The following is a 26,627-nucleotide window of genomic DNA, read 5'->3' on the forward strand; positions in this document are numbered from 1 at the left end:
GGGTAAATGCTGCATTAAACACACTAAGATAAATAGTTGAGAGCATTTTGCAATTACTTAGGAATCTTTTTTCCATTAACGCTATAAATAAATTGGGCAGACTTCTAGGTAACTAAAATGGAATGCATAATACCAATAAAGCACTTTAGTAGCAGGTCACATAATTAAAGGGCAAATAATCATCCTGGATACCACAACGATGACTTTGAAGTGGTTTCATTACTGGGGTACATCACAAGATGATTGCCATTAAGCTAAAACTAGCATATTCTTGAACTAAATGAATATAACTCCCGTGCTGCCTACGAGGGAGGTGGTGTTCCATTCCAACCTAGAACCACCCCTAGAGAAAAGTCCACCATGTCTGGCTTAGTCCAGAGAGTCAAGCAAACACCTTTTTTAATATTAAGAGCATAATCTCTTTTTTTTTTTTTTTCTAATTTGTGCCACTGGAATACTGTTGTCATCATATTGTGAAAGTTCCATCCCTTCTTGGTGATTTCTCACAGACAGCTCCTCACAGCACACTGACTCCATCTTCCTCGCAGCACAGCCAACAAACTCCAACACTCTTCTCGATGAGCTAGCCCAGTCTTTTATGGCACTCATCCTTATTGGACACAGCTGTGGCCTATTAAGGGCAGGCCTGCTCCTAATCTTTGGTGATTAGCACAGCTGCAACTCCTCAGGGGTGAGATTGCCCCCTGCACCATCTCCATTCTCTTACATTCTATCCCCCCACAGAATACCTCTTAAAAATAATTGATCAGAGTTTGCAAAATATAGTAAGTACAGCTGAGACTGACCAAAAAACCTGAAAAAAATTATTTATAGCCACTTACAATCAGCCTTTATTTGATTTTATGACATGACTACCTGCACACCTATCAGTTACACTTACCCATCTCTCTGGCAGTGGTCATTAGAAATTTTTGTTGAAAGATCACAAAACCTTCTTTCTGGATAATGCAACCACCTAATAGCCATTTAATTTTAATGTTCATATAACATTCCTCTCTGTTCTATGTTGTCTTTGCCAACAGCTGCCCAGGACACCATTTCCTGTTCACCTAGGTTCATTCTAAATGTGATGCAGCCTTGCTGTCTGCAAGAAATTAGCCTGGTTCAGGGCAGCAGAAAGATAAAGAATAACCATTGTGCTATAAATAAATGTTAGGCATCACTCACTGCACATAACCTAAAATCAATGTTAGTGAAAGAACTGAAAGGCAGGCTGTAGGGTAGAACCAACAGGTTCCATTAGCCTCGCCCATTCTAGTCCAAATTCTAAACCTGGTATTGGTAACATTAGTCTTGTCAACAACAAACAGCCTGTTTTTCTCTATTCTGGAATCTTCTCTTCCATTTGATGGAGAAATGAAAGAGCATCAATATCAACAAGCAGCAAAAGGCAAAAAATTTGAAGTAAAACCAGTTAGGATCCTCTAAATCCTGTTGAGAAGCAGGGAATGCTTGAAGTGGAACCATTGCTAGCAACACTGGAGAAACCTAATTTTCTCCAGCACTTCCCATTGTAAGTGAGAAGACGCTCAGATTTGTCACTGTCACCAGAAAATCTGGAAACTGTGGCTACCAACATCGCCTTCTTTTATCTGTCTATGGATGGTAGGAAGTTTAGGACTGCTATTATGGAAGAAATTTCTATGATTCTTGCTTTCAAGACATCTCAGATATACCTCAGAGTACCACAGAAGTTATAAATGTTGAAAACCAAGTCAATAATGCAAAAAAAACCCCTATCTGTAATAAAACCTTCTCCAAAAGTAAAAGCTTGAAGTTCCCGCAAGGGAGAGAAAACATTAAGAAATGTGTGAGTATAAGCACAATATAAAAACCATAATATGTCTGAAAATCAAATAAAGGTATATGAAAATATGCCATAATTCTGGAAGCAAATAAAAATATTTAAAACAATTATGAGTCTAATGAATGAGAACAAAGCTAGGAGATAATTAAAAACTGTATCACATGAAGAATGAAAAATATTAGGGGAAAAACCTAACTTTCTTTAAATCCTTACACGGGTAGAAGTGTTGAAAGAGGGAACAAAATTTGTTGTTTGGCTGGAGCTTCTTGATATCTGCAAATTTGATCTTTGTGTCCTTCAAATTTTCCAGAGGTCTTGACTGGCCAAGTGGATATTGTTTAGGGTGCTTTTTCATTTGGATTTCTAGAATGCAGAAGATGCTTCTACTTCTGTCATTCACAGTGGGTTGTCAGTGGTTAAAACCGGGAAAAGAGCTGTGGCATAATGAAAAACTGACAATAAATTCACTTATCTCGGTTTTTTGCCTCTACTTCTCTTCTGTGTATCTATACACAGAGAAAAACAATGTATATATGTACTCTTGAGATAGAGACATACTGATCTGTGACAGTGAAGGATATGCTGAGATCACTGTTGGAATAAGCACATCAAGGGAAGAAAAATATATTTGCACTTCAAACTAGCAAGTCCAGTATTACAAATGTTCCTCTTTTCAGAAAGTGCTTTTCGGTTTTAACCCTATATTTTCCACTGTTGCATGCTGAAAATATGAGGTAAATCTGGCTGGTTGGAAGACAAAATAATAATTAAAATAAAGCAATAAAAATAGATATCAAACAAAATACACAGGTATGAAAGGCTGAGTTTCACTCTGAGAAAAGGATGAAAAAAAATCTCCATAGGTCAAGGTGTTTAATTCTTTCTACAGTTTCTCCTCCTGAACAATCCTAACCATTAAAGCAAGTTAAGTAGCAACGTACAGGGAAGCTCCCTCACTCTCTTGCCAGGTAAACTCAGAATATGATACACTAAGGAGTTTTTTTGTGTCAATTTTCGTGTAAGGTGCCTTGGGAGGGTCCGACTTCTCATCATAGGAGCCCAGCATATCTGGCTTTGTTAGGCAAATACATCCACACTGTAACCTATTTAAAGCCAAGTTCCCAAATGCACAGATATCAGTGGAAACTTATAAGCATAAATGCGCTCATAAGCTTCAAAGATTCAGAAGCAGGGTCTGATTGTACAAGTTGCTGACACTCAGGTCCTCAGGGTATCTAGGCACTTATCTCCTGCTGAAGGGAATTAAACAGAAGGCATCAGAGGGTGATGCTGAAACTCCTGCAGGCTTCATTTACATAAATTATGAGGTTCAAGTCAGTGGTAGCTTTTGTCTTCAGCGAGTCCTTTTCCCAGAACTTTAACTTCTAAATGAATTTTAAAACTCATTCTTTCTCCATAGTTAAACATGAAATCTCTTCACAAATAAATTTTAAAATAGTTTATCTTCTGGCAGAAGATAATCAGTACACACTTATGACTTAAAAAATAATTTAGATTCTGCTTTTTTTTTTGTTAAAGCAATTTGCTAGCAATTATTTCCTAAAAAAACCCAAAACCACCACACTTCCAATATCAAGGATTAAAAAATTAGTATAAACTAGAGAAAGTATAATGGTAGATCACCATTAAAAATTAAAATAAACATACATGTATGCATAGCTGCATGGTTTTCAGTAAAGAGTGAGCTACCCATTTCTGCATTTACTTCCCCAACATATTTATCCCCGGCAGTAGCAAGAATGTATGTGTGTATGTATATGTGTGTGTGTGTGTGTGTGTGTTTCCTCCTCCCCTCAATTTCATATTGGTAGTACTTGGAAGTTAATTACTGATCCTGTTCTCTCCCTTCCTCCTCCTCCTCCTCCTCCCCACAAATTCTGATCATGAGACACGGTGCAATTACAGCATGATAGAAAGCTCAGACCCCACCAGCCCTGCACAGCTGCCTTCCACCTTGGTTTGTCTTTTCAAATAGGGCATCCCTGGAAGGAAGGGATCATCTCCTTAATGACTTTGGAATTTAGGCAGGAGTTATATGAGGATGATTTCTCTTTTAAAGGCCTTGTGATACCCTTCATTCAAATTATTTATATGGGTATGTACTTAAAAGATTTAATTATGGATTTGATGAAAATATTCCTTACAAAAAGAGTTGTTGAATACCAGGAAGATGCCTAATTATGAAGTTGTTTTAAATGCAAAAGATTGGGTAAGTACATAATTAAGGAGCTCTCATTCCCAACACAGTAGGGAAAAAATGGCTCTGAATTCCATTAAGTAATCAAGGATTGATTAAATATGTCTAAAATAATGCTTGGCCTATGAGGAGTATTTTTACAGAATTTTATGGGTCATTCATATGTTTGTGCCATATGATTTAATTCTAGTATGAATTGTGTGTTTGACTGGGAAACACAAATATTTCATAATTTAAAATCTTCAATATTATTCCCAGCAGCTCTAATGAATGTTAGCTTGTGTCTGCTGCAGGTTTCAAAGATATCTGTAACATTTGATACTGAAAAACAAATTTACAAGAAAAAAAAATTAATATCCTTGGGTTTGAACAGGTAATTTCAAAGTAAAATTGGAAATCAGATGTGATATTTAACCCTGGATAAACTCATTTGAATAATGCAACAGTTCAGAAATAACTTTAATTTCAGGAAGAACTGGGAAAAAGAGGTGTTTGTAATATACCCTTGAAAGATGGAGGAAATAGAGAATTAAGCTTTTTCTCTCAAAAAAGAATTTGAAAAACTAAAGGACAGTATTTTTCTGCACTAAAAATCCAATTCCTTGCACACCTGCTTGAATTTCCTGGCATGATAATAATGAGCATTTCAGATAAAATTTTATTGCTGATGCTTTAAAAACTTGTACAATCTGACCTATTCTAAACACATACTGAAAAATTTGCAGTGTCATTGACTTTTGTCTCATACAAGTTATCTGATTAAAATTAAATCTTTTGATAGCATAAATTATCTAGTAAAAAATAAGCACAAACCTGCTATCTCCAGAATTATACAAAGTACAAATTTAAGAACTATATAAAGTAAAAATAACTATATAAAGTAAAAAGAAAAATTCCCTTGGGATAATTCTAATAAGTTTGGATGCTACTATATATTTTTATTCTCTGAACTACAATGGAAACAAAAATGGGGTTTTTTTTGTTGTTGTTGTTTTCTGAAAAAAAAAAATACCATCAGCCTTGAGTGGCAATAGGTGATTTCACCTTGATCCCCAGTTCTGCAGTTGGTTGACCCTGACCCTGGGAGCAAAGCCCACCAGCCAGGAATCGGCGGGCATCTGATGAGCGGGGTTGTTTGCCTGTGCCAGCTAACAAGGTTGCTCTTGCTGTTGTCCTCTCTGCCCTCCACACAAGGATGCCTGACCTGTATGTGCTCGTCAGCTTTTAAACTACCACATTTACAAGCAAAGAATTTTGCAGCTTACCTAAGCAACAAATGATTGCCTTGCAATGTTGTGTTGAAATTGATGCTTCTATACCTGTGTATAGAAGATAGGGCAGAAGGGCTGTAGTGGTCTCAGGTACATATATTTCCCCTTGTCTGTTAGATTTTAAAGTGGACCCTTCATGTCACTATCATATTCAGAGGAAGGAGGGTCTAAATTCAGTAAAATAGATAGCCAGGCAGAGGAAAAAGCCCTTTCTGACCATTAGGGTTTGACTACCTGAAATTCTAAACCATGAGGTTTTACGTTAATGATAATAGATTTGCAAGCACTATAAAAATAAAAGCAAGACCAAATATCTTATTTTAAAGGAAGGGGATAGCCAGAGTAATTCACAGAAAATGATTTTAGGATGATTTTTCTTTTCTTTTGACGACTTTTGATTTTTCTCCATTCTTTGGAGTATCTAGAGTGTTTACCAAGAATATATCAAATAGAAGTAGTTCAGTACTACTGGGCCAAGACTGTAGATCAACAGCAACAAGAAGTCCCCCAGAATGGCTAGCCCCTGGCATGATAAGAGAAGATATAGAATTCCTTATAGAAGACATGTTTACCTTTGGTTCACAGAAAATTCAGATTTTTTTAGGGATGGTAATGGAGAAACCTCCTGCAACAGCTATACCAAACTGCTCTAGTATTTATTACCTGCATTAACAGGCTACTTTGACCTTGTTGCAGATAGTAATTGCCTAATTTCAGTTTATATGCCTTGGATTAAGAATCCACTTTCCCTTAGACTGGGATATAATTCTTTTGGGTAAGTAACCAGAAGATAACATTCACTCTCTTTGTTAATGAGCAAAACCAACTGCACTGCATAAACCTTGACTTATTTTCCAGGGCTTGCATCATTTTTGACTGTGAAACTTCCATGAAATGGGTCTTGTAACATTGCTCTGGTGGCACTTTTACCCACACTGTTCTTAGCGGAAAGATTATTTCTCAACTTCTGCTTGTATTAAGACACATGATGTTTTATTACGGCCATTTAATCAGGCAATTAAATTCTTCCTAGTGTTTCATTATTCAGAGTGTCTGCTTCACCAGTATGTGCATCATCTACAGCCTCAGGAAACACAGAAACTCATTGTAAAATCTATTGAGCTGGGAAAGAAGAGGCACTCCGTAAGAATAAGGACTAGACCATTTTACAGCTCCATTAACAACTTAAATAAATCTGTCAGCAAGCTATTTTGTAATTTATCCAGCCTCCTATCTTAGCATTATTAATTGTGATTTAATAGGACATCTTGTTCAATATCTCAGACAATTCCACTCATTTCACCCCCTGTTTGTTTTATGAAGAAAACTTGCAACTTTGGATTTATTTGACAGCACTTACTTTAACTCCTTTCACCTGCTTTTTCAAAAACCACAGCTGACTTATGACAAAGGGCAAATTTTTAAAATAGATATTTGTATCTGTGTTTTTAAATGCGCATTTTTCTTAATTTCAGTTTGACAATTTTTTCCATTGTGCATTTGTGAAGGGAACAAAAATTATTTACTGAGAGAGAAAAGAGAGGAAGGAAACTTGTTGAAGGTAAAAACAAGTAAAAGACAATCACATCAAGTATCCTTTCAACATCACCAAATGACGTGTCAATAGGAAAGAAGCAAAGGTTTCACAGAGCAAAGAGAGAACCTCTACAGATGGGTCACAGTGTGAAAAGCAGCAATGTAACTGCTAGAACTTATGCTTTCTCTGCTGAAAGTACTTCAAGGAGTTGGTTGTAGGCTCTGCCAGAAAGAAGTTGCCTTTTCACAGCAGCAGTATTTAAATAGATAACATATTAGACAAAACAAAAGTCCTTTTTCACTCTTAGGCCGATAGCCCCAGGTGAAGACAAGTGTCACTTCTATGAAACTAATGAATTTACCACGTAATCCGTTAGAGCAAAAAATAGCAAACAAATATCACCATTCTGCATTGCTTCAGCTTCCATGTGTGACCATCTTGGGTCACTGAATCACGTCTGTAAACAAATGATAAAATGGCTTTCCCATCAACTCCATTGTTCTGGTGCCCCCTTCCAGAGGGGCATCCTCTTACTTCACCTGCATTTCCAGGTTATCAGTTTATGGCCTCTCTTTCTTCCTTTGTAGGTTAATATTGGTCACATTCCTCTCTAATATCCATTCTGAAGGTGCTGCTTGCCTCCTCTGTCATCAGTTAAAGACCTAGCATTTCTTAGACCTCAGGTTTATCCACTTTCCCCCATCCCAGCCAGATGGGTCAAAAAATGGGTCTCTTGAATGTCTAAAAACATTGTGGCTGAGCTTTTACAATTGCTTTTATTCTTCTGTACTACTGTTTCGAACATCACCAAGCTCCTCTTTCTATTTCTTGTGCCTTCTCTCCAGTATGAACTGTTTTCCTGAGCATTGGCTCTGTTTCCATAGTCCACCTTTACTTTTTCAAGTCTGTGTCTGTTCACCCTTTTTTTCTTTCTCCAGTCCCGAGCAGACCAAATTTTTCTATTAAAATGCATCAAAATAATGTTGTAAAAATCCTAAAAATATGAAGATTAGGTCTCCATTGTTGCAAATTCCTCTCATCTAGGGCTCTTTTTATTGCTCAGATACATTAACTACTAACAAAGAAAAAAACCCCTAAACTTATACAGTACTCACACTCTATACACACTATACTTTGGCAATCTGAATGCAGACATATCATTTCTGTTTTCCTTGTATAACAAATTCAATCTTATTTCCTTCACTTTCAGATCACTGTTAGAAGTTCTATTCTCTGCATTAAAACTCTTGAATTATACAGTAGTACAAGGTTAGGAGCCTGATTTCCCTCTTTACAAATACCTATTATCCATCACAGTATCCACTGAGTATTGAATTAATAATACTCAACAAACAATTTCCTGAGGCTCACTTTCCATTTTTCTTTTAAATATTTTTTCAAGAATGTTTTTGTGAAAGATTTCCAAACAGACTTAGGTATGTGGTTTTTCTGAACTCTATTAAATATGACTACAGATATAACATATTTGGATATCTGTGTATATAAATATGTATGTATTATGTTCATGTGTATATGCATATGTGAATACATGTTTAAGTGTATATATATGACATATGTGCACCGAAGAAGTCATCCCATACTTTTTCATTGTGCGGCTTTCCATGAAGCCAGGAGAACAAAGAAGTTAATAAGATCACTATTGTTGTTTAACATCAGTCTGAAATTTCCCCTGAACCCTCTGTTCCTTGTCTTTTCAATCCTCTTTACATCAGAACACAGATTGTGTAGTACTACACACCTTGACACTGCCCAACACTGGGGCAGTGACCTCTGTGGGTTACAACAACATAAATAAAAGCAATGCCAGTAGCAACCGAGAGAAAATAAATTTCAGATCTTCTGACCCAAGCAACATGAAATGTTGTTGACAAAAAAAAGGTTATGTACTTTGAGGATTTCAAAACAAATGCATTACTTTAGGCCTACTGTGAAGATAATTTTGATTTGATTTCCATCAAGGGGAAGCACTTAAATCTACCCTTAACCAAAATGATGCTTCAGAATTAAACTATGATTTTACTTTCACAGATGTAGATATGAAAATATTTGCAGTGAATATTCTTTCTTAGAGACATATCTAGTACATTTGGCATTTTGCAATACATACTAATTCAGTGACAAAATACACTGACATAATAATTATTAGTATAATAAAAATAATAAATTTTTATTTATGAACATTTAATAAATTGTTTTAATTGTCTTTTTTGGGCTCCAAAACATAGAAGATATAATGATGTCAGTATTTTCTGATAAAGGTGATTAAAGAGAGCTAAAATCCTGATCCCAAATCTCTTTGAAATACTCATTTTCCAAAATATTTTTAACATATGATTCGAGGCCAAGCTATTAGCACAGAAGATCCTGTCACACAAAAATTATGTTTGGACACACAAGAGAGGGAATCATCTGCCTGACCCTCAGCTGTCCTTTTAAGCAAATCCACCATGAGAGAACATCCAACAGTCAAGCATGCCAAGATATTAGTCAGGAAAAAGAGCTAAAATTATTAGGAAGCAGATGGTACTATGGGAAAAAATACATAGGTATTTTGCATTGGGGTCACACTGGTGCAGAGCAATTCCATTGATTTTAGATCCCTCCCAAAGTAGAGACACAAGGTATTGGCACCATATCAAAGACCAAAAGTACAATATGATTATTTCTCACATTGTGGATCTCTTGAAAACAGATATCTATGATATCTATGAAATTCACCTGTCAAATTAGGGAATAAGCATCTTCCCAACCACAGTTGGGGTTGTAACTTAAAAACTTGAGTAATAAAATAGCAACTATTGGAAAACCAAGCCAGTAGAGGCTCATTCATAGATCTTATAAACACCTGTGATAGCAAAAGATCAGTGATAGCACCAATAAAGCAATTATTTGCAAAACATATTTTTGTGTAAAAAATATTTCTATATAGTTCTGTGGTCAGCATGCAAGTTGGAAGAAAGATTATCTGCAATGAATGGATGGGTCTCTGGTGAACTTGCTATAAGCTCAAAATTAAAGTTTCAAGCTTATGGTAATTCAAGCAAACACAATAAATCTTTTTACTGTTAGAAGAAGAAATTATTGCTAAACAATGTATATTTTCTTACTGAAAAATTCTTTTTAAGAAGACATGTCCTCATATATAATCAATGGCATAATTTTTTTCCTACTTTCTAGAAAAAAAAAATCTCACAAGTGTACCACATTCTTATTTCCATCCTACTTTTCCCTGATTATGTGAAAGAGCAAAAGTTCATTTCTACTTTATACAATCTCTTTCATACATCCAGATTTGCAGGCACCATCTGACACTAAATATGTATTGCCCCAAGCCATTGCTTATAATAGAGCTTTAAAATTAAATTGAAAATAATAGTTTCAGATTTTTCAAAGGAAGAAGGAATGAGCAGTGATAATTTTGCCAATGTATTTATTAAACAAAAATCAGCTTTAAAGACCTGCACACCCCACTGGTAAAAAGAAAATGATAAATAAGAATTCTTGCCTATTATTGATTCTGTGGAAAATTTTAAAAAAATTAAAGTTGAAAAAATACTATTGTCATGCATATTTCATTATTTTCAAGAGGAAAATGTCATAGTAGGGTTCTGTTATTATGCTTGATTGCTTTTCTAGGAAGAAAGGTGTTGATTGTCCTACTTTTCACATGAAATAAAAAACATTTTGAGAAGAATAGTTCACAAATTATTCACAGATCAGTTTCTCTGGAAATAAATCCTCATATTTTTATCATGACAAAGTTATTTTAAAACAAAATTTGTTCATAACTGTATTTACTCCTTACAGTGCATCTTAATGGAGATATGCTTGAATAGAATGGTGAGAAGTTTATACTTGTCTCTCACAAAACTTGTGAAAAAACAGTGAAAAAGAAACTTAACAAGTATTTAAAAATGTACATAACACACTGAAAATAAGACTAGTAAATGGATCTTCTCCACTATGGATCCTTTCTTAAAATAATAAATTAATATTGTAGAAATAGATGGAATCATATCAGGTTTTACTTTATTTGACATAGGATTTTTTTATGATGCATCTTCTGATTGTCTCCTTTTTAAATAATATGAGGTACAAGATACTGTAACTGTCTATCACAGAAGTGTGCTAAGACGCTTATTTTTTTGCCAAATTTATTGGAAAACATCTGTTTAACCTTCAAAAACAGTGAAAAAAAATTACCACTGTCACTTAAAATTTACGAGCAAAATAACAGAAAGTTAAATGTTTTTTCCTAATCCTAAATTTTAAATGGAAACCCTGATTTTCAGTGTACATGCAAGATGACCAGCACATTAATCAGAAAACACTGTTAGCTGGGTGTGCACCTAGTTGAATGAAATGTCATCTTTTAAACTGTTTTTACAAAGAAATTGAATAAATTCTTAGCCAGTCATCTGATGTAGATGAATTCTCAGCTTATTATGAATTAACACTGATGTTCTCAATACCTTTAGCATTTATAGTATTTTTTTTCTGCAAGCATATTTATATTATAGACTGCTAAATGTATAAAAATGTAGTTATATACATGTTGTGCAATGTTTCCACTCTGCACATAATAGAGAAATTTTGTAAAAAAATATTTATAGGTTTTAACTATAAAATCCTGCAGAATTCATTCAAGTTGTGTCAAGGATTTATAAAGGAACCAAAAGATCTCCAAACTTGGACAGAATTTAAAAATTTGTCAGATATCAAGATCTAGGCAGATGCTAAATACAGTGTTACTCAAATCGTAGACATAAAGATTGTTTACAAGTTTAATTTAATAAGTTCAAAACTGAGCAGAACTGTTTGATGAGACACCAGCAGCATGAATGTGTGTTCAGCATAGACGTAGGAATTTGTCTTGTTTTTTTCGCACAGGCAGAGAAAAAGAAGCAAGATGGAGATCCCCATGTGCAAGTTTATAGATGTAGATGCATGGGAGAAAACCAGTGTTTGAGAAGGCTCATCTTGCTGTCGCATCTCAAGTCATACTAGACATTTCCCTTTCTAGGCAGAAGAATTTATCTTAGCTTGCTGTTAAGTCTGGCTGTCTTTGCAATAAGCAAATGTACCATTAAAGCACCTGAGGTGTGCACTTGTATTTGAGGTGTGGTCCTGGAAGCCCAATTACTAACCATCAATGAAAGATTGCTGAAAGTCTTTTTCACAAATAAAAGAGCAGTGGGAAAGATGCCTTGGTGAAATTTTCTGCACTGATAAACCAGTGTCTTATGTGCAAGGTCACATCCCAAAAAAAAAAAAAAAAAACCAAAAAAACAAAAGGCTAAAGCTATGGGACATTTGGAATAAGAATAGTTCTTGGAAATGGCTTAACTACACTGTGAAAAAAAAACTAGCCCAGTTTTTAAAAAGTGATACAAACACTGTAAATCATTGTCCCCAAAGCAAAGCTTTGTCAGGCATTTCTTGGAATTGCCTCTGAGAATTTCAGAGTATTCTTACCTTATTCAGTACCCTCAGCTGACAAACACACCCTCACATTATTAACCTGTCATAGCTCTTTGAATAACATAATATTTTAAATTTTATGGCAGGAACAAGAAACATCTGATTTAAGATATTGCTTGTTGAAAAGAAGCTGAAAAAACGCTTCTATCTAATGAAAGAAACGGTGAACTGACAAGACCAGAATAGCTTTGAAATATATTTCAAATCTGCTAGCAAAATATTTGTAGTGCTTTGTATCAGCTTTTGATTCCCCAAAGGAAAACTTTAGGAGATGTCCTTTGACTATAAGGCTGTTCAATAATAATTTGGCTCCACAGATTTAGTTGCCAGCATTCTTTGTAGATTTTTTGAGTCTGGTGGGAAAACAAAGAGCAGGTACTAACATACACCAGTTATTATAGCTGTCTCTTTATATTTCTCATAAGTGGGCACTGAAATATCACAGTAAAGATGAACATGAACCTCTAGGATTCAATAAGGAATAAAATAGTGTGGATTTTATCAATAATGGGAGTAAACTGCAGTGAAACACTTTGCGAAGATTACAGAGACTGTGCTGAGATTTTGAAATATCACATTTAAAGAGAGGCCTCTTTCCCCAGCTTTCCTCCACCTCTGAATCAAACACTTCAGAGATTTGACTGACCAATATGTCACATAAATAATACAGCATTTAAAATTACTTGTTCTTTTTTTAATATAAGGTGGTTTTCATAAAACATTTTAATCTAAATAAATAAAATTCAATTATCCATCTAAGAGATCATACAAGAAAAAAAATTTTCTCTGATTAATATTTCAATAGTAGATACCAGTTAAGGGTTAAATACTTCTTGAGATAAATACTATTGTCATGACTAAAATCAGAATGAGTTGGAAGATTTTGCAGGAGTTTCCATATATTCAGATCCTCTTTCAGTGTAATTGCTTTTTCAAGGAAGATAAAAGATAAGTAAAATACTGAAAGGTTATCTGGTCATTTTTGTAAACAAACAAAACCAAATCAAATAAATAAGGTGCACAGGGACAGGGATAAAAGCTTCGCTAGAGCATTAAGATTCTAGTGATCACAGAAGTCAAAACACAGTAGAGCTTCAAATCAACAGTGAGTTACAGGATTTTTGATAAAAATAGAAAGACTATGTGGAAAAAATGTAAAATTAAATAAACAAAACTGTAAAGCACTTTAAAATACAAGAAACTACCAAATGTATTGTGCATATCAATATTTGCTTTATATTAGGTTTCTCTGTGCTTAGAACCTAAAAATCAATCATTAAAATAGAGCACTGAGACATGCCTACTTCTTTATCTGCTACTCCTGCAACTCCTGTGAGGTTACTCCTATAATTTATCCTTCAAAGATTAAAAAACTGATTTCTTGGAAGTTTTATAACACATTTTTCATTAATTGAGGAAGCAGGCTTCTAAGAAAAAAATAAGGGAACTGTAGTATTTTCATAAATGCAAGTCAACCAAATCTCATTTCAATTGTAGGTGTTGTGGTTGCATGGATATTACTGATCTGATTCCATTGTCCTTATTGCAAAAGGCTTAATTCAAAAGGCACATACGTGGCAATATAAAACCATGTGGACAATGTTTCCTGACAATAATTTTAAGAACAATATTCTCAATTTTAGAAAGTATAAATATTTGCTGGGTTCTTTCTTAATTATTATTTAAAATTAAATTACTGTTATTTTTCTGAAGTAGATGACAAAATTCAAACATATTTTTTACAACATTTATAGAAAAACATAAACTCAATCAAAACTAAAATGACTTGGATGATGAAAATATAGAGATGTGTCATTTCAGGACATGGCTTAGTGGTGAACATGTTTGACTTGATCTTAGTTGTCTTTTCTAACCCCAACAATTCTATAATTCAATGATATTTTTCAGCCATGAATTCTTGGTTATTAATATCACCCTCTTAAAATCTAAAAACAGCATCAGACATGGGTGTGGTATCAAATTTTGCCTCTTGCCTCTGTTACAGATTCATAGATATGCTGGTATTTGTTAAAATACTTATGCATTTACAACATACAGTTCATTACTTATAAAAATGTTTCAAGGAATAATGTTGTAGATTTTCCTTTTTTTGTCAAGAGATCAATAATGTGACAGCACATGAAGTTTCAAGTGCTCAAGTTATTACCTGTCGAAGACAAGACAGGAATTACTAAACTAGCAGATTCCAGGAACCAAGTATTGTTGGTACCATCTACTTGCTCTATGAAGAACTGCCTAATGAAAAACATTTTATGTTCATATAATTCCAGGAAGTATTCCAGGATGTAATACTAGGAAAGAATGCTGATAAGCAATTATAAGCAATTACAATACTATTAAACTTCCATTATGAGTAGCCACTCTATTAGTCCATGTCATCTTCCTTGCCCTGGTTTTCAACACTGGATGGATTCTGCAATGAGAGGAAAGTAAATAATAAGTAGGAAAATGAGGTTGAGGGGCCTCCTCAGGTGAGTTACTGGCTCAATTATTCAGTTTCTGTGTGGTACTGATAATGCTTTTAATTTACTGCTCTCTGTTTCCCCATGACTAAAATAAAGATAATAATTAGGTACCTTTTTCACAGAGATAGCCTAAAGATTAGTAAATGTTTGAAAAATTATTTTAGAATATAAAGGCCTATATAAATGCTAATGATTCTTATTAAATTAACTAGGTCTTGTGCTGGGGTCCATGCACTGGGAAAAATAAAACCTCTCAGTAGTCTCTGGAAGAGTAAAGGAAATGAAAACAAAAAGGAGACCACAATTACAAACAGGAATACCTCTCAGTGGCCAATGTCTGTGAAGCTTTATTATGTTGATTAACGAGACTAAACACTTTTTTTTCTTTTTTAAATATTTATTGTAGCAGGTTTCAAAAAGAAAATTACTTTCTCCAGAGAAAGGAAGAGGCAATAGTGTATTGTTATTCACTGTGTTCTTGCAATGTTCCCTAATGTTTCACTGACTGGTGCAGTTGTCTCTATGCTCCCATCCCCACTCCTACATTCTGTGCACTTTCTTTTGCTTCTGAACTCCATCAGGAGCCCTTGCTGTCACTCTGCTGTGCTGGTTTGATTTCCTGTGCTTTGAAATGGGATATTCTTGTGCCTTGAGGAGGACCTCATTGAAAGTCATGCAACTCTACCAGAAGCTTTGCCCTTCGGGGGCAATCTCTGGTGGGACCCTGCCAAAGGGAGTTCTGAACAAGCTGAAATAGGTTCTCCTGAAGTTCAGGGTTGCACATTTGTCTTTGTCTAGCTCATTTTCTCATCTTTGTCTATCAAATGATGATTGAACAGAATGTTCAACAAATAAATTAGTGTAGAATATGGAAGTTATCAGAACGAAAATTAAAATTAAAAAATTATATGGAACTTTTTACCCTGGCTTCTTGCTCTATTTACCGCTGTCCTTTGCACTGCTTCTTTAATCTGAGCTATTTTAGAAATTTTTTAGACTATTACATGGACAATATGCTAATGGACCTGTTAAACTTTGCTCTTTGTCTCACCTGACTGCTGAATTTCTTCATCTTTCTTTTCTGATTACCACTGTAAGACCCTGTAAATTATCCTCACGGTATTTGCATTTCTATCTTTCTCTGCAACCCTATTGAATATTTTCAAATGCTATGACCTATGTTGTGTCTATTTCTATCTTCCCAAAAAATTCTCTGGTATGCATTTTTTCAAGCAAACCCCATGCCTTTTGTCTAAATCAAATTCTGTATATCACTTCTGTCTCTGAAACCTTTTCTCTCTGTTTTTGACAATAGGATAGTTTTATACAAGTGCTAGGGACAAAAATAGAAGCAGCACCATGGGACATCTCTGCTCTTTGACTTTATTTGCTTGTTAATGAGATCACTATATACGGTTTTAGGAATTGGGATGATCAGAGTTTAAAATGACAGTGAGGAGCCTTACATGGTGTCAGGACATTGGCTTTTTTAATGTTCTTTTACATGGGAGTAAGGGAGAATTATTATGCTTCTCTAACAATAACATTTTGCTAGCTCCACAAAGCTAAAAGCAAAAATCTTTAAAAGTTTGAATAGAAGAAGCAGAGCTCTCCACTGGGTTCTCGAACAATTGCTTAAATTTTTAACTGGGAATGCAACATATTGTCATCCAATAAGTGATGCATCAGCATTTTCAGATAAAGTTTTCAATTTTCAATAAGTTTTCAGTTTTTTACAGTACTTCCTATGAACAATAAACAATATGTAAATATTCTGTAGTTACATTTCACCTGGTGATGTCTTCCATCAACACATATTAGTATATTCACAGGAAGCATGTGAATTATTTGCAGTTACAAATGAAAGATTTCCAATGTAAACACTGACACATTTTTATGCCCATGAAATTGAATTTTATTAAATTATTTTTGAGTGATTCTGCTTTTTTCCCACAAACTTGATTAAAATACTGCACTTCTTGGAAATACAAAAGGATGTCAAATGAAATTATGGAGATACTTACAAATAAAAATCTGCAGAGCCAAATCTCATCATAAAATTGAATTGGACAAGCATTTGTTCCTAAGTCAATTAGAGATGAAACATCTGACAAATATCATGAACAAACACTACCACCGACTTCAGCAGTTTCCCAAAGGAAAAAAGTTATTTGCATTTCCAGATTTTCACATCCTTTATAATTTAAACACAAATTAAAGCTTAATAAAAAGAATGTGGTCACTTAACAACCATCTCTGACTTTGAAGAAAAGTCATAAATTCTTTTTGTATTACTCAAAGTCATGTAAAATCTTCCATCAGTCATAAATGTCAAGCCCTTGCTGAAGCTTTCAAGGAAGTTTTACTTTGCTGGGCTCTAATATAAAAATAAACGTGCCTTTCCCCAAAAATATGTGTGCTCTTTTAATCTGGCTGATGTCAAGAACTTTGAGACAAGGATCTTTAGCATGATTTTTTTGTGAAGAGATGATAAAGAATTGGTTACTTTCCTGTTAAGAAACATAAGGTGAATAGCTTTGAATCTGGGACCAAAATGTCTTTGCATTCTGCTAAAAATCATGGTCCAGTGTTTCATTCTGACCTAGACAAAGATGCAGTGTTGATGCTATGCAATTATATGATGTCCAACATTGTTCAAAACCCCTAAAAGTTAATGGGAATTATTGCATCCATGCCATGGTCATTAGATTGAGTTTTGAATGTTCTGGTAAATTTCCAGCTAAAATGGGAGTGGAATTGCAATCTGTCACTGATTACCATTTTCTTAACCTGTTGAAACACTCTGTCTGCATGAAAAAGTGAATGAAGTCTCTAATTCTTTATTCAGATCTTCTGACCATGAAAAAGAATGAAATTTATTGTGTGCTCTCTTATTTGCAGGATTCGTGCTTTTTTTGTTTGGCTTTGTTTTTGGAGATATTTTTGTGATATGAGACATTACCAGCAATTCTGGTACAGGAATTTCCCTCTTTTACTTAAAACATAGGACAGCAGTTTCAATCTTTGATGATGGAGAACAGGGCTTCTTTTATCTTATAATGTTTTTGAGCCACTGTATTTTTTAACTAGAAATTCCACTGTGGAATCAGAGCTGTAAATTCATTATGTATGAATTTACATAATGCCGATGTAAATTATGCATATGCTTCAATAGTTGGCACAATTAAAAATAGGAATAGAGAAGTCAAAATCTGTTTTGGGAATGTCAAAAATTTAATATTCTATCCACTATAGTTCTGAGTTAGTCCTAATACCTCCCTGGGTTATTTCCTTCAATTTCTAATGGCTTGATTTCATTTCTAGTTATTAGAAGATACATTTTATTTTTCATAGAAAAGCTGGAGAGGCACAAAGCATTACTACAGGGCCTGAGGACATGACAGAAAAAATAGTGGTCAACTTTGTCCAAAACACAGAAACAGGAGCCACATTTAGGGAAAAAAATATTTGAAAATTAATGTTAACAATTCACAATCTTTGCTTTTTTTAATGTGCAGAGAAGCACCAGTCTGAAGGCTTTTGGTATCCATACTCTATTCCAGAAAAGACTGGGATCTGTATCCTGCTGTTTCTGAGAGGTGTTACAACCTCTGTGGCTCTATTGCTTGCTTAAAGCTGGGTCAGGTAAAACCAACCAGTTTGGTGGTGCTTTTTCAGCTTGAACCCACATCTGAATCAGAAAAATTTGAGAGAAAGGCTTTCTTGCAAAGTCTTTGTCAGTGTTCTGAATTGAAGATATGCACACTTTTGAAAGGTCAGTGATTAATCTAATCACTATTTCTTTTTATCATCTCTGTGTTTTTGTGGCTGAGTGTTAGCGCAGGTATGGATGTTTCAAGACAAAGCTTAAAAAATGCTTAAAAAAAGACATCATTCTTTACTGCAATTTATATAGCACCTTTGAGATGCCTGGCACAGCCCTGTGGGCCCTGTCTGTGACTGAGAAGTGTTGACAGCACTCCAGCATTTGGGCTTTGCTAAGAAGTTCTTGCCCATCATGACATCTTTTCCTTTTTCTCACTGCTCCCACCTCGCTGCAGCAAGTAGGCTGGGGGCCAGCTAGGGGTGGGAGACAGCTGGGACAGCTGATGGGAGCTGCTTTAAGGGATATTCCATACCAGATGATGTTGTGGTCAGCTAGAAAAGATGGGAGAGAGGAGGAGAAAGCTTGCGCTCACCCCTTTTACATTCCCTGCTAAATCATCATTATTTCACTCAGCAAATCTTAATTCCTTCCCTTTATTTTCACACTGCTCTGCAGGAGAGGTGATCCAAAGACCATCTGTGTGGGTGCTTGGCTTCTGATCGATCAACCCACCATCTTAAAAACCTGGTTGGACTAAGAATAGATACTCACTAGAGATCTTCCTAGATTGTTCTGCTGAATGAAAGCAACTTAACAAGGTTGCTGAAGACAGGGAAATAATTCCATTCTTACACAGTGAAGCCTGTATTTATACAAAAGATTCCTCAACAAAGTAGACAACTATGAATCCCTAATGAAAGGATGGATACAAACCAGGAAGATAAAATATATCCTTATGTATATTTTAAACACTTGTTTTATGTATGTTCTCACGAGTTGATTACGTTTTGCAGGTTATTCAGAAGAACAACTAAACAAAAAGAGATGGGACATCACTAATACTGGGACATTCATAGAGCAAGAATCAGATTTCTTCTAGCAGATGGGAAGTCAGAGCCTTCTCATCTCAGTGAACAGTCATCAAACACATATTTGTTTTAAAAAATGAGTTCCAAATATAAGTTCAGAGACTTCAAATTTAAGTTTAAAAACTAAGGGTACCCAAGAGAAGATATGACACAGCAATTCCTGATTCTGATTGTTACAAAATGTCACCAAGTAATCAAGACTCTTTGTGTTGTGTCTATTGGAACGGAGAAAGCACTCAGGGGAACTGCCAAATAATCACAAAATGATGGAGAGCAATTCAGGTTAACTGAATGCAGTTGGTATCAAATTTAAGCACAGTCCAAAAGCCCAACCATCTGTCATAATGCTTTGACCTGAAAAAAAATTATATTAAATTGTGAATGCCTTTTAAAAGAACAACAACAGCAACAAAAACAACAACAAAAAAGCCAAATTGAGGTCAAGAACCTTAGACCCTACAATTCAATGTTTTCAGTATAGCTTTGGATTGCAATTCAAATCTATATTTTTTCAGATTCAACCCATCTCAAAACTTTTTCTACTTTTTCCCTTTTACTTGGAGAGTAAAAGATAGATAATTTGTTCTTATGAAAAGCCTAAAATCTTTACTTATGAAGCCTCTTCCTAAGCCATGATCCATACCACTCAAATCAGAAAGAATAGGAAGTTTCTAGAACTATCCAAATTCTGACATACACTGATTTGCCTCTGACAGGCACTTTGTAGAAGCTGCTAAGGATGCGGGGTGGGATTTCCAAGACTATACTTTCACAGAAATTTGCAAATAGATGCTTAGAAGTACTTGACAGCTTTGATATTTGAAAAAAAAGACATTACCTGGTGATTATAAAATACTTTCTATTATTCTGTACTCTGGTATTTATTTCTGTTTTCTAAAAGTGTTGAAACTATGTATTGCACTTTCTCTTAAATAAAAAAGACTGGTAAGTATTTTTGCAGCAGGGTAATTATTCTTGTCTCATAAAAATACAACAGGAAGAATGGAGTGTTGCTAAGGAGTGTAGCTCCAGGATGAAGATTTTCTCTCAGTGTTAATTGGGGTAAGAAGCAATTACAGGGATATGCATTTCTGTTACAAGGACTGCTACTAAAATCCTTTTTGACAATCTTTTGCAGCTATGTAGACATAAAGAAGTCATTATTATATTTCTTAACCTGTAGGTCACTGCATTTACTCTAGTTTATTGCATTGAATCCAGTGGATTATAATTGACACTTCTATAGTAACAAATTGCATAGTCTTAAAAAATATAAGCAGAAAATTCACCTGCTGCAGCAATATTCATTGAATTTCACTGAATTTATGAGAGCAATAAAGGAGCTAAAAGCTCCTTTCTGAGTTTTTTTACTTACATATTTTCCTTATGTTATAAAAACCAGAAAATCAGAAAAGCCATTTCTCTCATTAGATGAAAGCTCTTGAGACTCTATGGCTTTGCTTGGAGACCACAATCCACCAAAATTAAAGCATATAATCTCTTAAGTGCCACTAGGGGAATACCTGAATAGGAAACGCAGTACTAAGCTAAGCATGTAGTGGAGAATTCTCTTATTGTATTACAGAAACATGTACTGTAGGTAGGAAGGAAGGAAATGTTCTGCAGTATATTATAGCAAAATGGTCCCTTCTGAAAAACAGCATGCTCACAACTACATATTTTTTATTTACTGAAGGAATTGAAAAGACAAAAGTAATCCCTAAGGCAAGCTAGAGCCACTTTTATCTTGCCTAAGCAGGATCAAAAGCAGATCAGATTCAGATGCTTAGGTCAGGCAAAAGCCATAATAACCACAAAGCTTTCACTCTCCAGATTCTTCCCTGTACTCCAGCAGAGTTAGAAGGTATCTCAAGAAGCCTTAAGTTTTTGGAAACAAACACCACAGATACACATAGTGCAAATCAAATCTCCTTGCTGCATAGCAAATGTCCTTGGGTTACAGGAGCCACACAATGGCACTGAGTAATAAAGATGTTTGATCCTTGGGTGTTAACTCTTCTAACACCTGGGCTTTGAGAGAGCAACTCAGCATATGGTGGGTTTAAGTAGAACAAAGCACATTGCTTTTTTTCCATCTGTCCTGCTTGCCAGCTTCAGAAGCAAATTATGGGGAGCAAGAGTTCTGCCTGATCTGCTCAAACCTACTGTTTTTTTCCCTCTGTACCAGCAGCCTTACGTACAGGCATATGCAATAAAGAAGATTTGCTTGTCACAAAGCACTAGCGTTATAAATTGACCTACTCTTTTGTCTGTACTATTCGAGTGTAATAACCAACTATGCTTTGAATTATAAAAATTTTTTTAATTTCTAAAATTTTGACATCTGTCCATTATTTAAATATCATACAAAATCTTTATTTTAAATGGAAAACAACAGGAAGAATATGGGGGGGTGACATAAAACAAAACAAAACAAAACAAAAAAAAACAACCCTTAAAACCCAGAACATTATTAGAAAGCATAAGTTTTGCATAAATGCATATGTGGGTAGTTTGAAAGTAACTATTGTGGAGTTTTACAGGAAAAGATATATTTCTTTCTATGAAACGTGCATGTAAATTGGTTAAAGAGTGTTTTAGCTTGCACTGTTCATAGAAAGATTTTCACAGAATCACAGAATGAAAAAGACTAAGGAGCAGATGTATAATACGGTACAACAGAAGTCTTAAAAGAGTATATGCAGAACGCTAAGTGAAATAAGTGATCAAAGAAATCAGAAGGCCATCTACCACACTAATAGTATACTTGATGATTTTGAATAATTAACTTTATTAGCTCCCTAGAAATGAGAGGATTACACGCAGAGCTGACTGCAATTACCATATGTTGGGCGGCCCCCTAACGAGAGAGTAGTTCACAACTTTCAAACATTAAAAAGTGTACTGCATGGAAATGCAGTTTTATGGAATAATTCTATGACCAGCTCCAAATTGGTACTGATCACCTGAAGATGTCATTACCTGGTCATACAGGATGCAATTTGCAATGATCGTGCAAGACACTGAGGTTGCAGGGACCAGCTTGCGCGAGGGCGTACGCGGCCCTAGGTCCGGCTAGCACGAGGGTGAGAAGGCCAACGCCCCTACGCGGCCCTAGGTCCGGCTAGCACGAGGGTGAGAAGGCCAACGCCCCTGCGCATAAGAAGCCAGCCCCCCTCGGCGTCTTGGCCTCAGGCTGGGCTGGAGAAAGAGCTCGGAGTGGCGCACTGCGAGACGAATAAGGAGGTGACCACTTGCTGGGGTGAACAGTTGGTTTATTGGGTGATCCGGAGGCACCAACCAGGAGGGGCACCAACCAGCAAAATGGCCCCGAACAGGGGAGCGACAAGGTTTTATAGGGAAGGGGAGGAGAGAGGAGGGAGCTCAGTTATCCAATGGGGAAACTCAAAGGGAGGTACTGAACATAACTGACATACACCAGAAACCAACGAATACAAAGTAAAGGAGGGGCCCCGGGACCACAGCCAACCACAACCCCCAGAGAGGAGAAGGTTCTCGAAACCTGGGAGGAGTGGGGGGTGATTGACTGTGCCCAGGGAGGAGAAAACATCTACTTATAAGGTGGGATGAGGGAGGAGCGGTCCTACAAACTGTAACATTAGCAACTAAAAATAGTATGGTAACTAGGCAACTTAACTGGCAAGGAGGCAGTGGCGGGAAAAACTGGGGAGAGAGGAACCATTTACAAAGAACAAAGGAGGGTACAGTGCATAAAATGGGGGAGCAAACTGAGAAACTTAAAACACACTACAACACCAGCTCATATGCAGAAAGCAATGGGAGAGGAAAGCAACTGAACCCATCTGCACCAGTACTGCAAAACTCGTGGTTCAAATGCACACAATGCATTACGAGAATGGATAGAGAATCCCAGTCCTATCAAGAAACAGATCTGCTGACTTCAATGAAAAATCACTTGCAGGGGTCTTGAGAAGAACAGATGGAATTAAAGATTAAATGTTCAGGAAAATGTAAGGGTAATAGGGAAACCCAGGAAATCTGGATTGCATAAACAATGGGCTTTGCCAAGGAGTATGAGATAAAAACACTATCCTGAAAGATATAGAGGTCTAATTTTAAATGAATTTTAATTTTTAATTTTCAATCACACAGAGTGCTGACATTAATCCTTAGGTTTCCATCCTCTCTGATATTTTTTTCAAGCACATTCTAGCATCTCTGCTTTTTCTATAAGACATCATTTCATGTACATGTGACAAAACGATGACAGAAAGCTCAACTCTGAACTTCCCAACTCATGAGTTAGGATGCTGGTGATAAGGTTCAGAGTGATTAGATGTTTATAAAATGTTGAACTATAAATATGTATAAAGAAATGAACAGATGCTAGTGTTGACAAGTAGACCCATGGCAACTCTCGCATATCAACATGAGGTAAAAGACTAAATTCTGTAAAACTCCTGCTCTCTTCTCAGAAATACCATGAGTATAAAGCAGTGAGAAAAAGATCCCTTAAGTAGGGTGTTCATGGAAGTAGGGGAATTCACGCCATACATGATTGTCTGCTCCTACATCAACATCTTACTATATATCATCATCTAATATTCTAACATGAGTGCTTAGTACCTCTGAAGAACAAGTTTGTCCTGAATTAGAACAGGTAGTAACACAAAATATCTCATCCCTCCAGAAAAAAAAATATCTAATTATAACATCTGTTTCATTTGAAACAGAATGTGGAAAGAATGGCGAGGGATTGAGGGGACAATGGAAATCATTAGGGAACCCTAACATCAGCTTTTCAGCAGGCCTAAAGTGTATTCTCTCTAAATAATGCTGAACAGACTTGCTTAGAAAAAATTCACAGATGTTGCATTCATTTTTATTTCTTAAAATATAATATACTTTATAGCACATAATGAATTTTTAAATACTTGCTAATTTAAAATTCTGAGCAGTATTGAAGTAGTCTTTAAATGAAGATTTAAAAAAGAAAGCGTATCTACAGGCAGGCCTAGATTCTTCCTGCACTGGGAATCCTAATGAGAATCCCCTGCTCAAGATTAAAATGACAAGAGAAAATTTCAGTTCCTAAGGTCACACCATTAGTAATCAGGAAATAGCCTCCTTCCCACTGGCATGTATCTCTTTTTGTGATGAGGACCAGATCCTGGACTTTCATTCCTAGGCTGACCACATAAACAAATAAATGAAAAGGACTTTTCATTTATACCTCTGCATCTATTTGAACAGCTACTGGAACTGAGAAACCTCAGAGAGAAGAGAGGGAAAAAAAAAGGGGATTCCCAACTCCAGACCATGGTGTCCATGGAGAGAGAGTCTTGCTTTTCTTCCAGTCTTCTTTTTTAGTCCACCAGCATTTATATTGGTATTTAGGTAATAGTATACTCATCCTAGTTGCCTCAACTTATATGTGTGTATATATATGGGGGGTGTTTTTGTTTTGTTGTTTGGAGTATTTTTATTGTTGGTTGGTTGATTTTTTGCCCAGCACTCTTTCTTCCTGGTTCTCTGCCTTTTCTGAAAGGTACCAGACTTCCTCCTGTGTCTGAGCCACAACCTACTGGTCAAAACTTCTATACCCCAAGCATAAATGAAAATTTCTCCAAGGTTTCAAGCAGTCACATGGAAGAGAACAGGTAATTTTAACTTTTTACTGATCAACTTCAGAAAAACATAAGCCATTAAAGAACATAAATGAACCTAAATGAAGCACAGCTTGTGCTGCCCAGTTAATTTTCCCTGGAAATTGTTTATCAGGAAACTATGATCTTTAGGTATTGTTAATTTTTATGGTATATTTTCCTACATCTCTATCTTCAGTCAGGTGAAGGCGTTTCCTCCAGATAGTGCCATAAAACAACAGTAGAGTACATTGCAAAATTATCATGGTGACTTTCATTCTACACATCCACCTTACTGAAAGAGATATCTGGATAACTTGCAAAACGTTTCTTGCCATCCTATGGGGAGGAAAAGAAATGGTGTTGACTTCTCTAGATTTTATAGAATTTTTACTTTTTTTTAAACTAATTTGCAGAAAGTTTGTCTAAAATAAAACCAGAATGCAAGGGTTCTAACAGCTTCAGTTATTTTGGTTTCCCTTTCAATTATAGAATTATTTAGGTTGGAAAAAGCTATTAAGATTATTGAGTGTAACCATTAACCCAGAACTGCCAAGTCCACCACTAAACCAAGTCCCTGAGTGCCACATCTATGCATCACCTAAATACCTCCAGGACTGGTTCCTCAATGTCTGCCCTGGAGAGCCTGTCCCAGTTCTTGACAACCCTTTCATAAACTTCAATAACTCTCTCAGAGCCAGCTCAGAGCACTTAGACTGTGATTCATTCTTTGCTGTCTGCTCTAGTTCACTAAAGGAATTTTAATGATAAAGAAAAAAGAGAGCTGCTGTGTTGTCACATTTGGACTGAGGTGCTCCATGACAGCTGGAGTCCCCCAGAAGGATGGGAGATTTGCCTGCATCCTCAAGGCTGATGGAGCTGAGCTCCCTTAACCCAAGTTTGGAGAGCTCTAGCAATAACGGAGTCACCAGCAGAAATGAGGTCACTGCCTTTGAGAGGTTTCAGTAAAACTTCTGAGATAACAGAGATTTTTCTGAGCAGGACCTAAGAGATGTTTCCTGGAACCTGAAGCCCATGAAAGCTTCAGGGTAAGAACTGGAGAACTGGGTAAGATTCACATTCGAGCTGACTGCTGTCAGGTAGCAGATGGAAAAGGTATTTTCATATGCTCTCCCTTTTGTTTCATGTTGTACAACAATAAAAATGAGATTTCTCTAAGAAGAATACCAAAAAAAGAAAAAGTTTGCTTTGTTTTGTTTTTTTTTTCCTAGACATTTTAAAGAGTCAAGGCCTTTTTTGTTCCTTTTAAGTATTAGAAGTGTGTGAGTTTTATTTAAGTTGGTAAAGACTCAGACAAAATTTCATGTTTAAATTAAGCCTGAAGGCTTAATCCTGTCATACAACATATTTTGTGTATCTGGTTGTTGTCTATAGGATTCTAATGGCAAAAACTATACAGGCCATTAAGTCAATGAATTTCTGCAGATTTTGTCTAAACTCAG

Source organism: Zonotrichia leucophrys, chromosome 2 (assembly GCF_028769735.1).
Source record: "Zonotrichia leucophrys gambelii isolate GWCS_2022_RI chromosome 2, RI_Zleu_2.0, whole genome shotgun sequence".
NCBI lineage: Eukaryota > Metazoa > Chordata > Aves > Passeriformes > Passerellidae > Zonotrichia > Zonotrichia leucophrys.